This window comes from Rhinatrema bivittatum, chromosome 4 (assembly GCF_901001135.1).
Source record: "Rhinatrema bivittatum chromosome 4, aRhiBiv1.1, whole genome shotgun sequence".
NCBI classification, from domain to species: Eukaryota; Metazoa; Chordata; class Amphibia; order Gymnophiona; family Rhinatrematidae; genus Rhinatrema; species Rhinatrema bivittatum.
Window position 1 is genome coordinate 250,058,678 of NC_042618.1, and position 15,225 is coordinate 250,073,902.

Sequence of the window (15,225 nt, forward strand, 5' to 3'; positions counted from 1 at the left end):
AACAGGACAGAAGGCTCAGGAACCAGACGAGGACGTAGGTCAAGGCAGAGACACGAAGACATCAGGGCAAGGGCTGAAGCAAGACATTGTAGACAAGGCAGGACGGAAACATGGCACTGTCCAACAGGGCGCCCTACTCAGCCAGCACAGCTAGACTGGTCACGGACCACCCCGTCCCAGATGCGCCCTACACAGCCCAGGAAGGCTGGTCGCGGACCACGCTGAGGAAAGGAGGGTGCGGGGAAGACCCAGGCGAACAGGAACTCCGATGCTGGGATACTGACATCCGAAGCCCTTACGGCTGGCAGGAACAGGAACAGACATCTAGGCAAGGTCAGAAACAGACATCGAGACAAGGTACCATCTAAGCAAGACAGACCACCGTAGACCTGGATCAGGCAAGGTTACAGACAACTGTAGAGCTTGATCCGCAGGCCAGTTGCAAGTGAACAGAAAGTCCTTAAATACTGGAGGTAGAAGGCAACTCCCTGGGAGGAGCTTGCCAGGACCGCCCACCGCTGGTCCTATAACTGGGGTAGAGAGCTGCGGGCCAGCCCCTAGGGAAACGGGTGTGGCTGGAAACCAGGAAGTCCAAACGCAGAGGCATGCAAGCCACAGGCACCGCTAGGCCTCTCAGGCCCTGGAGCAAGTCCCGGATGGAACGTAGGCGAGGCCCTGGCTTCAGAGCGGCCTCTGGAGGAAGGTAAGAGACCTCCTGTAGCGCAGCAGCAGGGGGGATCGCAACACATAGATTGTATGTGTATATGTATATATATATATATATATATATATATATATATATATATATATAATTGCATATCCTTGGGAGACACAGACTGCCAAACCTTCAATACAGATAGGGCGCATTACTGTCTCTCCCAGTATCTTGTAAAAGCTGTATTTTATAGGTTTAAACCATACACAAAAAATGCCTGTGACGAGGATCACTTACGCAATATGACAGTGAAACTACTTTAACCTGAAAACACTCCCCCCTGAGGCCCCTTTGTTTTAGCTTTGCTTTTGATGTGCCCTGCTTCTCCTGGGTTCCTTTGTTCTGTCAATAGATCAATCATTTCATCTCCAGGGGGCAGGGAGAAACTCTGATTTCAGCTGGAGTCTCTTGGAGCCAGATAAGCAAAGAATGCAGTTACAGCCATCTGCCATCGATAACCTCATGACCTTTTAAGTATAGGCTAGATCAGTGGTCCCCAACCTTTTTTGCACCAGGGACTGGCTTCAAGCAAGACCATTTTTCCATGGCCCGGCAGGGCGGGATGGGGCGGGGTTATGGAGGGGGTTGGATTTTAGTGCACACTTATCATTTAATTATGACATTTATAATGTGAATGTGACTCAACTCACCATAGGTTCTCACATGCATGACACACTGACCTATGATCATCACGGGGCTAGATGTAAAAGTACAGTTTGCATCCACGGCAACCCCCCTGACCCACAATAATGGATGTAAAGCAGAATTTTGACATTCCCCATACAACTCACCCTACAAAAAAGATATTCTGGTTCTGGTGTCATCTCAGTAACAGCAACTAAAACTCCTTCTACTTCCAGGCTCAATAACCCTATTTATGAAAAGACAGTTTACCACCAATGCATGTCCTCTTGAAAAAACACAACAAATAAGACCAATACAAACGCTTACATGCTAGTAAAATATCTCATTTAGGTAACAGACACAGAACCGACCTAACATACTCCCAGGATCTGTAGTAATGCACATAAACTAATCCGCACACAGTTACACCTGTATTATGGAATACACTCAAACAGGAGCAACCCTATCTATGAAAAGGCAACACTACAAATATTAAATCAGGTCCTAAAAACCAATACACCTCTTATTAGGAAAACAGAACTAGCAAGCAGCTATAGATCCACACACAGAAATAATTGTAAAACTATACTAATAAGCAGAATAAATGTTTCAAAACAGCTATGAACAGAATAACATCCAACAATTAAAAACTCATAAAAACTATTAAACATTCTCCAAACACCAATAAAATATTTCAAAAAAGCAGACATCACACAATTAAAATGGCAGTCAAGAAAAATAAACTTAAAAAGCCACCTTTACTTACCCCTTCCAGCAGCTCTCCTTCTCCCCTTCCCTGCAGGCCGTGGCACACACCAGAAGCAGCAGTAGAAGCTAAGCTCTGTACTTATGGCCCTCTTCCTTAGTGCCCATGTCTCTCTCACACACACACACACACCATACCAGTCATGCCCCCATGACCAGTTTCTGTCTCTCACACACCAATCATCTCCCAGTCTTTGGCACAACACACACCAGTCACCTTCCTGAACATTTTCTCTCATGCCATACACACACACACAGGCTTCCCACTCCCGTGTTCTACTTACATATATGGGCTTCTCACTCTCATAATCACTTTCTCTGTCTCTCTCTCACACACACACACTCACCAGTCTCTCACTCCCATGCTTGTTCTCTCCACATGCACAGGCTTCTCATTCCCATAATCACTTTCTTTCTCTCTCTCACACACACATACCAGTCACCTGATCTCGCTCATGCATACACACACACACAAGCTTCCCACTCCCATGTTCTCTTTCAGATATACAGGCTTCTCCCTCCCATGCTGTGTCTCCCACACACCCAGGTTTCTCACTCCCATGCTCACGCTCTTCACATGCACAGGCTTCTCATTCCCATAATCACTTTCTCTCTGTTACACACACAGACACACCCACACCAGTCTCTCTCTCATTTCCATGCTCACTCTCCACGTGCACAGGCTTCTCATTCCCTGAATCACATTCACACACACCAGTCTTTTTCTCTCACACACACTGTCACCTTACCAACCAGTCTCTCTCTCTCATGCATGCACACTCACCCAGGTTTCTCACTCCCATGCTTTCTTTCACCCCCGCCCGCTTCTTACGCCCATGCTTTTTCACATACCCAGACTTCTCACTTCCGTGCTTTTTCTCTCACACACTCACACACACACACACACAGGCTGGCTGGCTGCTTCTCTCTCTTTCTCTAACTCACTTCCTCCCCCGCCCCCCGAGCCCAAATGGGAGCTGCAGCAGCCCCCGCAGGCCAAGAAAGAAGAATCCCATTGGCTGCGGGAGGCTCATGCTGCTGACTCATTTCTCGATTACCGGCTGCTTCAATTGCTCGGGGGCCGATGCTGCAGCCGCCGCTGCGACTTTATCACGCGGCACGGCTCTTTCTCCTTCCCGTGCACCGCGTATCACTTCCTGTTCCGGATCACGGGGGGGGGGGGGGTCAGGCGCGGGAAGAAGAAAAGGCCAGCCGCGGGTGTCACAGCTTCTTCTAGCACCGCTGCCGTTCCCACTGGGCTTGAACGTGCTGATAGCCCGGCGGCAACGGCAGCGGGAGAGACCGGGAGCGCGCGACACACCTGCCTGTGCTTGGCAGTGCCGCGGACTGGCAAAAAACCCCCACGGCCCGGTCCGCGGACCGGTGGTTGGGGACCCCTGGGCTAGATGTATTAAGTAGGTCCCATAAAAGGTATCACCTACATCTTGTTGCCTGATTTATTTCTACCTAATTTCAAGTAGAATTATTTGAGCACAATACTTGACTATTTAAAAAGGCCTTTTTTCCCCTCCAAAAGATCTCAGGAGATCAGAACCGAGAAGTTCTTCCACAAAAACACAGCAGTGTTTGTTATCTGTTTCCCCAGGAGGCTGATGTACAGAAAAGGGAAGATTATTTTGTTGGGGGCAGGAGGGACTCATGAGAGTATTTTAAAAGAACATTTGGTACGGCTTTGGAAAAGAAATGCAGAGCGCTTAGGAGGCGCTGTCACTATCTATGTTTCATTTACACACTCTGCTTTGCCCGAGGAGTAGCCCATTTCCCCCCCCCCCCCCCCCCCCCCCCCCCAACCTTCCTTGCATGGGTTTTATCTGACTCCTAGAGCTCTCAACCCAAAATATATTTATTTTTTGCTCGTAGTAGCTCCATAGTTCTCACTTACACTTTGATTTTAAGTTACCTTCCTCATTGCAAAAAATAGGAAGTTTAGCTTAAAATGACCCATGTTTCACTCTATTCATTGCATACCGTGAGAGGCAAGGACAAACAGTCTTTTGTCTGAAACTTACCAGTCAGACTGCCTTGTGGCCAAAACAGTTTTTATATTTAAAACTTATTAATATCAATGTGCCAACACATACCCATGACAGGCATGGCTGGATTTAAGATTCTGGCATCCATAGGCCAAATGCCACAGCAGTATCTCTTTGAAGCTGCACAGCAGTACAGCCCTAAATCAAGCAGGAACTGGTTTCTCTTTGGCCCTGATGTTTGAAGCCTTCTGAATTGGCATCGCCTAGGAAGTTGGCCTGTATTTCCAGTACTTAAATTAGGACTTGATGGTAGATACAAAGAAGGGTACATTTTCAAAGGCATTTGCACTGTCATCATAGAGTTTGGGATGGAGAAATAATAATTAAATATAATTAGGATAAGTTAGGGAAACTCCTGACCTTATCCTGGCTTATCTATATAGACTTCTCAGATAGATAAATTCCATCCAGGTCTCTCAAAATGTATGGAATATGGACATTTAAGAATCAGGAAAATTTAAAACAAAACAATTTTCTTCAATTAATTTCTCAGAAGGATATAATGGACATTTCAAATTCAAAGCTGTGAAAATTTCAGCTGCAGAGTAGTTTGGACCTTTCACCAAAAGTAAACTATTCTTTGGGGATATTGGCAATTGCCAGCACTAATGAGCACATGATTGGAAATGAGCCTGGAGCTTTAGTATTGCCAAATATTGATCATCTTAAAAAAGCTGAAGAACTTTGTTTTAACAGAAGCATCATATGTGTTCATCCTATGTGGGAGCATCCAATTAGGAAAGGCTTTGTATCAAACACCCCTCTACCAGGTAATGTGGGGGAGGCAGCGTTTAACTCAGAAGCCACCCTGACCTGAACACTTTTGAAAAAAAGAGAGGGGTGGTTAAATCATCAAAATCAGGTCCAACCAATGAAATTCTGCATGCTAAGAGTTCTATAAAAAATTGAGACTGAAAGCAGAACTTTGGCACACAGCCAGCCCCAACATGACCAGAAAGAAATAAATCAGATCATGCTGAGCTTGGACGCTTGCTTCTGGTGAAGCATCCAGAGAAGTCTTGAATCCCTGGCCATGTTGTAAGTCACTTTCCTTTGGGAGTGATAAAAGGGAGGAAACTGGGCATTTAGAAAGGTACTAGTTTGCATATTATATGGTATGGGGGACTGAATATTGATAATATTTATATTTATCTATACATATCAAATTACTATATAGATAGATACAGTATCCTAGAGGTTTTGAATTGGTGCCAGATTATGCAAAGTGCCTGAGTGAGTGTGCACTGTGCATTTGTAGATATACATTGCCCATCATTCTGCTTTCCAAGTGGGTTTCACACTGGGCACATGATCTCTATGTTATGGTTTCGAGGTGTTTGAGTGGATTCTTGGATACTGCAGAGATGGCCACTCCCACGGGGAGGATTCCTGTGAGGAACCACAGTACTAGGCTAGACTCTATACACGCAGACACAGAGAATTTGTGTTTATTATACAGCTTGGTGGTACTGCCCAGGAGGTGGCAGCAGAGAGTAACCCAGAGAGTAGTCCAGGGGTCCTCGGCAGAGGAGACCCGTTCCACACTTCAATGATGGTAGGCCGCGCTGGGTAGAGGAGAGAGTGCCGGTTGTAGACTCGCAGCACTGAAGCTGAAGGCGAGATAAGCTGACAAGGTTAGTTTACTCACTGAATAGATAGCTGTATTAGATGACGATCCTGGCAGGAAGAAGTAGTTGGATTTGCAGGTACCAAGGCAGGGAGAGCAGGCCCTCGAGGAGCAAGTACCCGGTATCCCAGATAGGCACCTGAAAGAAAGCAAAGGGCCACCGAGGAGCGGGTACCCAGGTTAGAGGTGAATGGCCCCGGAGGGCAGAGCAGTGTAGACCGGAGGCAATCCAATCCTTGCTAACTCAGTTTGTTAGCAAACGAAGAGCAGGCTAAATACCCAGATGGCATGACGTCACTCGGAGGGGATGCCCCCGAGGTTCCCGCCATGACATGGATAAAGACGTGGGTGGCGTGCGCGCACGCACCCTAGGAGGCCCTCATGAGAAACATGGCAAACACAGTCGCCGTAGCCGTTCTGGGGATGCCGGAGAGAGTGGCATGATGACGCAGCAGCATCCATCTTCCCGAGACTTGTGGAGAGAAAAGGAAGAAAGGTGAGGAACAGAGGTCAACGTCGTCTGAGACCAACGGACGCAACAGTACCCCCCTTCAAAGGGCCCCCTCCAGACCCCCTACCTGGTCTTGGTTTTTGAGGACGCGATCGATGAAATTGATGAAGCATCTCTTTGTCCATGATATTAAACAAAGGTTCCCAAGAGTTTTCTTCTGGTCAGTTTCCCTCCCATGACTGGATGTATTCCCAAACTCTGCCTCTCTTTCTTACATCAAGGATGGCATCAACCTTGTACTCGATGTCTTCTTCTGCATCAACAGGAGTAGATTCAGTTGTCTTGGTGGAAAACCCGCTAAGAACAAGCGGTTTCAGCAGCGAAACATGGAATGCATTATGAATCTTCATAGCTGGAGGAAGTTTCAGACTGTAGGTAAGTGAGCTCAAACGTCGGAGGTTGGGAAAGGGTCTGACAAAGCGTGGAGCAGATGGAAGCTTGAGTCTTAGATGTTTGGTAGACAGCCAGACTTTATCACCAGGCTGAAATTCAGGAGCCTTGCAATGGTGAACGTCATAGCCTTTCTTTGCTCTTTGTCCAGCTTTTTGGTTTATCTCTTTAGTCTCTCTCCAGAGCTGCTGTATATCTTTGGCAGTAGATTGAACTGCCGGGGATGACAGTGGAAGTGGTAAAGGTGGTAAGGTTTGTCGTCCGTAGACCACTTTGAATGGTGTAGATCCAGTAGATGATGCTGGATGTGAATTGATGGCGAATTCAGCCCAGGGCAACAGTTCAGGCCAGTCATTCTGTCGTGTACCAACATAGGTGCGGAGGAATTGTTTGAGAAGTCTATTCATTCTCTCAGTTTGGCCATTCGACTGAGGATGGTACGCAGAGGTGAAGTCAAGTGAGATGTCGAATTTCTTACACAAGGCCTTCTAGAACTTGGCTGTAAATTGAGCTCCTCTGTCAGAAACAATGTGTTTTGGCATGCCGTGTAGGCGAAAGATGTGACTAATGAATAGTTTAGCAAGTTCCATGGCTGAAGGCAAGCCAGGGAGAGCCACAAAGTGAGCCATCTTCGAGAATTGATCCACTGTTACCCAGAAGGTATTGTTACCTCCAGAAAATGGCAAATCCACCACAAAATCTGTAGCAATGTGTGACCAGGGCTCATCTGGTACTGGCAAGGGTTGAAGCAGGCCCCAAGGACGTTCGGGCGGAGGTTTCTGCCTGGCACAATTGGAACAGGAAACTACATACGCAAGGGTGTCTTCCTTCATGGTGGGCCACCAATAGTACTTCTGTAGCTTAGCCAATGTTCGCCGTTGACCAGGGTGTCCAGCCAGTTTCGAGTCGTGAGCCCATGCTAGAAATTTCTTCCTTAAATTGTGGGGTACAATGGTCTTCCCTGTGGGTACCGGATGTGTAGCTGTCAGAATAACTCTTTTCGGGTCGATGATATGCTGGGGTTCATCAGGTACGTCTTTAGAGAGAAAAGAGCGAGATAGAGCATCTGCTCTGACATTCTTATCACCAGGGCGATATTTCAGCACAAAGTCAAATCTGTTGAAGAACAGGGACCATCTCGCCTGTCTATGGTTTAGGCGCTGAGCGTGACGGAGGTACTCCAGATTTTTATGATCAGTAAAGATAGTGATCTGATGTTGTGCACCTTCAAGCCAGGGAGCCAATCTTCGAATGCCATCTTTATTGCCAGCAATTCTTTATCCCCAATGCTGTAGTTCTTCTCCGCAGGCGAGAAGCATCGGGAAAAGAATGAACAGGGGTGCAAGATCTTAGAGTCACTGGTCTGGCTTAGCACGGCTCCTACACCAACGAGAGGCATCAACCTCCACAATGAATGGTCGTGTCGGGTCCAGATGGCGGAGACATGGTTTGCTTGAGAAGGCATCTTTTAACTTCTGAAATGCTGTCACAGCCTCCATAGACCAAGTGGCAACGTTGGCTCCCTTCTTAGTCATCACTGTTAATGGAACAGTCAATGAAGAGTAATCTTTGATGAAGGTCCTGTAGTAGTTTGTAAATCCCAAAAATCGCTTAGAGCTTTTAGGCCAGTGGGTTGTGTCCATTTTTTAATACTCTCAAGCTTCTGAGGGTCCATCTGGAAACCTTTGTTTGAGACAATGTACCCTAAGAAGGGCACGGATTCCTTGTGGAATTCGCATTTAGATAACTTGGCGTAAAAGCGGTTCTCACGAAGTCTCTGCAGAACTCTTTTGACATCCTCCTGGTGGGATTGCAGGTCCTGTGAGAATATCAAGATGTCATCTAGGTAGACAACGACACATTGGTAGAGTAGATCACGCAAAATGTCGTTCAAAGTGCCCATCCCGGGTATTAAAAGCCATCTTCCATTCATCGCCAGAGCAGATGCGAACTAAGTTATACGCTCCTTTGAGGTCAAGCTTGGAGAATATCTTGGCTCCCTGTAACCTGTCAAATAGCTCCGAGATGAGTGGTAAGGGATAGCGATCCTTTACGGTGATCTCATTCAGGCCTCTGTAATCAATGGATGGACGTAATGTTCCGTCCTTCTTCCCCACAAAGAAGAAGCCTGCACCGGCTGGAGACTTGGAAGGTCTTATGAAGCCTTTCTGGAGATTCTCTTGGATGTACTCTGACATTGCTTTATTTTCTACAACAGAGAGACCCTTCCTTTGGATGGTTCCGTATTAGGCTTCAAATTGATGGCGCAGTCATAAGATCTGTGTTGAGGTAATACATCAGTGGCTTCTTTAGAAAACACATCTTGAAAAGATGCATATTGAGGCGGCAACCCAGGCAACAACGCGGTAGTTGGCATGCATGGTATAGGAGAGACTTCCATCAGGCATTTGCCATGGCAATCTGAACCCCAACGTGAAAGTTCCAAAGTGGCCCAGTTGAATTGTGGCATATGTTTCTGCAGCCACGGTAACCCAAGAACCAAAGGATGCATGGCCTTCTCTAGCACAAAGAAGGAAATAGTGTCTGTATGAAGAGCACAAGTATGTAAGCTTACTGGTTCTGTAAGCAGGGTTACTCCACCCAGTAAGGGGTCTCCATGAATAGAGGACAGAAGTAGAGGAGACGTCATGGTAGTGGTGGGGATCCACAAATGTTCCACTAGACATTTCAAAATGAAGTTTCCCCCTGCCCCAGAGTCTAAGGCAATGGTCTGGTATTCTAGAGGTCCGCAGATTAAGTATACTGGAAGAGAAAGTGGAGGAGTGGGTGCAGTTAGACCTAAGAAGAGTCCTCCCACAGGACTTAGGTCTGCTAGTTTCCCAGACATATAGGGCATGTTTGAACAGCATGACCAGCTTGTCCACAGTACATGCATAGTCCCAATCTCTTTCTAGTTTGTCTCTCTTTAGAAGTCAAATGACTGCGGCCTATTTGAATTGGTTCTTCTTCGCCAGCAACAGGACCTGGAGGTATAGGCCTGGGTACAGACTTGATTCGCGTCTCTCCCTGAGGTGGTCTTCTGGGGCTCTTGACCTCTTGAACCTTGTCGTGAAGTCGGCGATCAATCTTTGTTGCCAACTTCATCAGTTCTGCTAAGGTCTCAGGCATCTCTCGAGCCGCCAGCTCATCCTTCAAGTGGGAGTTCAGGCCTTCAAAGAAGAGAGTCTTCAGGCATCTAGGGTCCCAATGTAACTCAGAAGCCAACGTCTTAAATTCTATGGCGAAGTCTGGTAAAGGTTTATTACCTTGTTTCAGATGAATCAAAGTGGATCCTGCTGTAGGATACCGGGCAGGGTCATCGAATACTGATTTGAACTTCAAGAAACCCGGCAAGATCATTCAGGATAGGGTCATTGCGCTCCCACAGCGGTGAGGCCCAAGCCAGCGCTCTTCCAACCAGATACGAAAGGATATAGGTAGTCTTGGCATACGTTGTAGGGAAATGGTTAGGTTGCAGGGAAAAGTGCATGCAACATTGATTGATAAATCCTCTACATTTCCACACTTCACCCGAGAAGCGTGTTGGAGCAGATAGAGGCACTGTAGTCTTGACCGTCACTTCAGGTGGTGTAACTTCTTTACCTGCGGTAGTCAGTGTATTCATCTGTGCATGTAGCTGGTTAAAGGCAACAGTCAGGTTATCCAACGAATTCTGTTGTTCGGAGATTCACTGGGCCAGGCCCGGAATGGCCTGCAAAGCGGTGAGCTGAGCCAAATCCATGGAGTTAGCAATCTGTTATGGTTTTGAGGTGTTTGAGTGGATTCTTGGGTACTGCAGAGATGGCCGCTCCCACAGGGAGGAGCCCCGTGAGGAACCGCAGTACTAGGCTAGACTCTATACACGCAGACACAGAGAATTTGTGTTTATTATACAGCTTGGTGGTACTGCCCAAGAGGTGGTAGCAGTGAGGTAACCCAGTAGAGTAGTCCAAGGGTCCTCGGCAGAGGAGACCCGTCCCATACTTCAATGATGGTAGGCTGCGCTGGGTAGAGGAGAGAGTCCCGGATGTAGACTCGCAGCGCTGAAGCTGAAGGCGAGATAAGCTGACAAGGTTAGTTTACTCACTGAATAGATAGCTGTATTAGATGACTATCCTGGCAGGCAGAAGTAGTTGGATTTGCAGGCACCAAGGCAGGGAGAGCAGGCCTTCGAGGAGCGAATACCCGGTATCCCAGATAGGCACCTGAAAGAAAGCATAGGGACCCCGAGGAGCGGGTACCCAGGTTAGAGGTGAATGGCCCCGAAGGGCAGGGAGAACCTCCAGCGGCAGCAAGGAAGCAGCAGAACAGCTTAGGCCGGAGGCATTCCAATTCAATCCAATCCTTGCTAACTCAGTTTGTTAGCAAACGAAGGGCAGGCTAAATACCCAGATGGCATGACGTGGATAAAGACGTGGGTGGCGTGCGCACGCCACCCACGTCTTTATCCACGTCATGCCATCTAGGAGGCCCTCAGAAGAATCATGGTGAACACCGTCGCCATAGCTGTTCTGGGGACGCCGGAGAAAGTGGCATGATGACGCGGCAGCAGCCATCTTCCCGAGGCTTGTGGAGAGAGAAGGAAGAAAGGTGAGGCACAGAGGTTGAAACCATCTGAGACCGACGGACGCAGCACTCTACATTGATCATATAATAGGATAAGTGTCCAGCACTTTCCATCATTAAACTTGTGCTTGAAAACAGACTTGTTTTATGCAGGCTTAAAACTATGCATGTACTCCTGCAGTTAGGCACCATATTGAAAATGTATTCAATAGCATATTGGATATTACGTTACAAGAGGTGGGTAAGTGAACAATAATCAAGTTAAAAATATGTCCAAAGTCATTTATAAAATGAGTACCATCTTCTGAGCAAAACTCACTTTATGAATAATGCTTTTAACAAATGTATTTGTTCACATTTATTTTCCCAGGATGTTGCTCAAGACAGAACAATCTTATTAAATAAAATCTGCATTATTAAACAACCCTCAGGTAACTGTGCGCAGCTGTACAAAATGAAAAGGTCCATCAGCATCACCCTTTCAAAAACTAATAACATAAAATAGGATATTTCATTTCTGTCCTTTACAAGTGAAACAATTATCTAACATAACCCCTTGTTGTAACTAAAACAATTTCCTGCACGCAAATTATCAAGTGTACTTATGTGTGGATACTTCTGAGGGGACAATTTTCAAAGTGAACTTACACGCATAAGTCCATTTTGAAAATTGGTGTATTTTATGTGCATATTTGCAGACTTTATTATGTCAGCTGTTTAAAAAATTACCCCCATAATGTACATCTATTCAACACATGGTATATAGAAAGTATCTAAAGTCTGACTAGAGTAATAAATGTGTGTATCTGTCTATCAATATATATAGATAAATAGCATTGAATATTACTATACTGTTTAATGAGAATCTATTATTGCATAAACTGTATTCTTCAGGACAAAGTAAGAATACAGAAGACTACCTGTGTTTATGTGATTCTTTCATTTTCTGGGTGCAGGGAAAATGTCTTATTACATCTGGTCCAATGTGTTCTGGTAACTATAGCACTCCCCTGACAGGCACCCTTACATTTCTTTTCATATTGTAGATAAGGTGACACTTGCTACAGTATATCCTTTACCGCAAATTCTTATCAATTCACTGCCACCCCAGAAAAAGGGCATTGTGCAAGTGCTAACATCCCAGCTACTCAGTCGCTTGCAATAGATTTCCTTACACACCTCTGGAATAAAGGCGACAGTGGTGAGGAGGAAATGGTATGAAATGAAATGAAGATGCTTCTCATTTCCAAAGTTTTGTGAATATTAAATCCAACTGTTAACTACCTAGCTCAAGCCTTTGGCTAGGTTACTTCCTTAACAACCCTGGGGCCAATATTCAACCGGCAGATAGCAGGGTAAGTTGGACTTATCCGGCTATCTAGCAACTGCTGAATTTCACTTTGTGCCTTATGTATAACGGTGGTCTGTAGTAATATTTGCCACTGCTTATGTATCATCCGCTAATGTGCATGAATTCCCCTAAGGAGTACCACAAAACATTTGATCCAATTTGCAGTATCTCATTTATATTACCGGTATATTTTATTTTTTCCAGCGTGAAGAGTTTTGCTTGCAGAATAAGTTGAATTAATACATTTCTGTCAGAGATGAATATGTTTCTGCTTACTTGGGTTAAAATGTGTCTTCCAGCTACAGGCAGTAGAGGCTGAGCCATGTCCTAAAGAATGCTTTGCAGTAAAATCTTATAATGTGCTGTCCTAGAGTGTAATCATCAATACAAGACTTAGGCAGTCTTTTTATAATTTTGGATCCTGGTTTCAGAACAGATTAATATCTTACCAAAATAAATTGCCAAGTTCTTGTTAAGCATTTGGTTAAACATTGATTAAAGTCTTAGGCTGACTAATTGTATAATGCTTTTGCATTTGGATTTAAATCTAGCAATACTATTGCTGTTTCTATTGAATTTATTTTGATTATTTATTTATATTGGCATTTATGCTGCGGTTTAGACTCAGTTTTATATTTAGTAACATTGGTCCCACATAGCTCCTCTCTCAGTCTTCACCTTTCCCTTTCATGTTATTTATAGGCAGCTTAAACCTAGGCCCTAATCGGCATACAATTCAATATTCATAATTCAAACGAAAATGAATGCATACAGAGATCACTAAATACCAAAATCAATCATTCTAAACCTGGGCAACTGCAATAGGCTTCTGCTAGTAAGAGAGCAGGCTATTGAGAAAAGGCCAATTTAAAGAAAAAAGTCTTGGCCATTTTCTTAAAAGTTTTATGACAGTCCATCAAGCGAAGCTCTTGGGGAACAGTGCCAAAGCAGCAACTGAGAAGCCTGTTCCCTAGTGTCTACCTGTTTCATCTTTACAGAAGGAGCTTGCAACAAGTCCCTCTCTGCAGAGCACAATGCTCTACCAGGATTATACATTTGAAGTAGAGCATTGGTCCATGGAAATACATCAAGGGCCAGTAACGTACTAATACAAATGTTTTATATTTAGCTCTCCACAGCATAGGGAGCCAGTGGAGGTCACAATTCGGAGTAATATGGCTTCTAATGCTATCGCTAAAGATAAGACTGGAGGCAGCATTCTGGAGCAATTGGAGTGCTTTGGTGGCTATTAATGGGGCCCCAAATATATTGCAATAGTCGAATGTTGGAAACATCAGGGCTTGTACAACTGAACAAAATGCTTCTGGAAGTAGCAAAGGCTTGATACAATGTAATAGGCATAATTTGTAGAATCCAGCTTTGAGTATGGAATTAATTTGAAAGGTCATTGTCAATTTAGAATCAACAATGATGCCTAGATTTCTTGCATGGGGAAGTATGGACCTCAGTATCATCCAATTTAACAATAGGGGGAATTGAAAAAAATTCCCTGCTTTGAATTAAAATTATTTCGGTCTTAGATAAATTAAGGGCTAGATTGTTTTGAGATAACCAGTGCTTAATGGAATCCAGGCATAGCGAAATTGGTGCAGTTGTATCAGGCCAAGACTTTTCAACTGGGATGTAAAATTGTATATCGTCTGTGTATAGCCGGAAGCCCCCACAGAGGCCGGTTAAGTGCAAAATAAGTGCTAAATAGATATTAAACAAAAGGGCGAAAGGTGCTGACTCTTGGGGGACTCCTGTAGGCATAGGAAACTAGTCTGAAGGCACCTAATTATCATTTCTCTTCTAAGTATGACTTGAACCATTTTAGAACTACTGTTCGCCTAACCCTAACTCCTTACCCCAGCCCATGTCTTCTCTCTCAGCTCCTTTCCCCTTCTCACAATCCTTGTCTCCTCTCAGCCTCTCTCCCTCAGCTCCTCTATCAGCCTCTCTTCCCCTCCCAGCCAGAATTCCTTCTTTTTGTTCCTCTCTCGGGCTCGCACAACAGTATTCTCTCGCTGAGCCAGTATCCTCTTTTACAATCAATTTTCCTATCTCTCAGCCAGCATTCTTTCTTTGCCTCTTCCCTTCTCCCAGCAGGTCTCTCAGCCCCTCATAGCTCCTCTTTCCTATACCCATCTCCACTGCACCTCAGGGCAGACCAAAGGCAGGAAGCCTGTCTGTCCTACACTGCCGCTGCTCTTTGGTCTCCTTGCAATTCATTGCATTCAGATATTCCGCAGCTGGTCAAGAGGGCAGGAGCAGTGGTAGGGAGCCAGAAGCACTTCCTTGCTGCCCTCTACCAAGCAGTCTTAGCTTCCATTCTACAGGAATGCAGGAGACAATATTGGAGGCTCTCAAACACACACACACACACACACAAAACGAGCACTAAGGGTAGCTACTGCGTAGGTAAAACTGTTGGAAGGACTAAGGTAAAAATCTGAGACCATCTTGGGAAAGGATGTGTATGAAGCATCACCTTATTGTGATGAAATCTGGTATCAGGTGCATAAATCATTAGAGCCTACAGTCCATGGATTTTTCAGATCCAGTTCTTGTGTTTAGAAGAATCTAGAGCAGTAGGTCTCAAATGATGTGCCACAGTGGTGG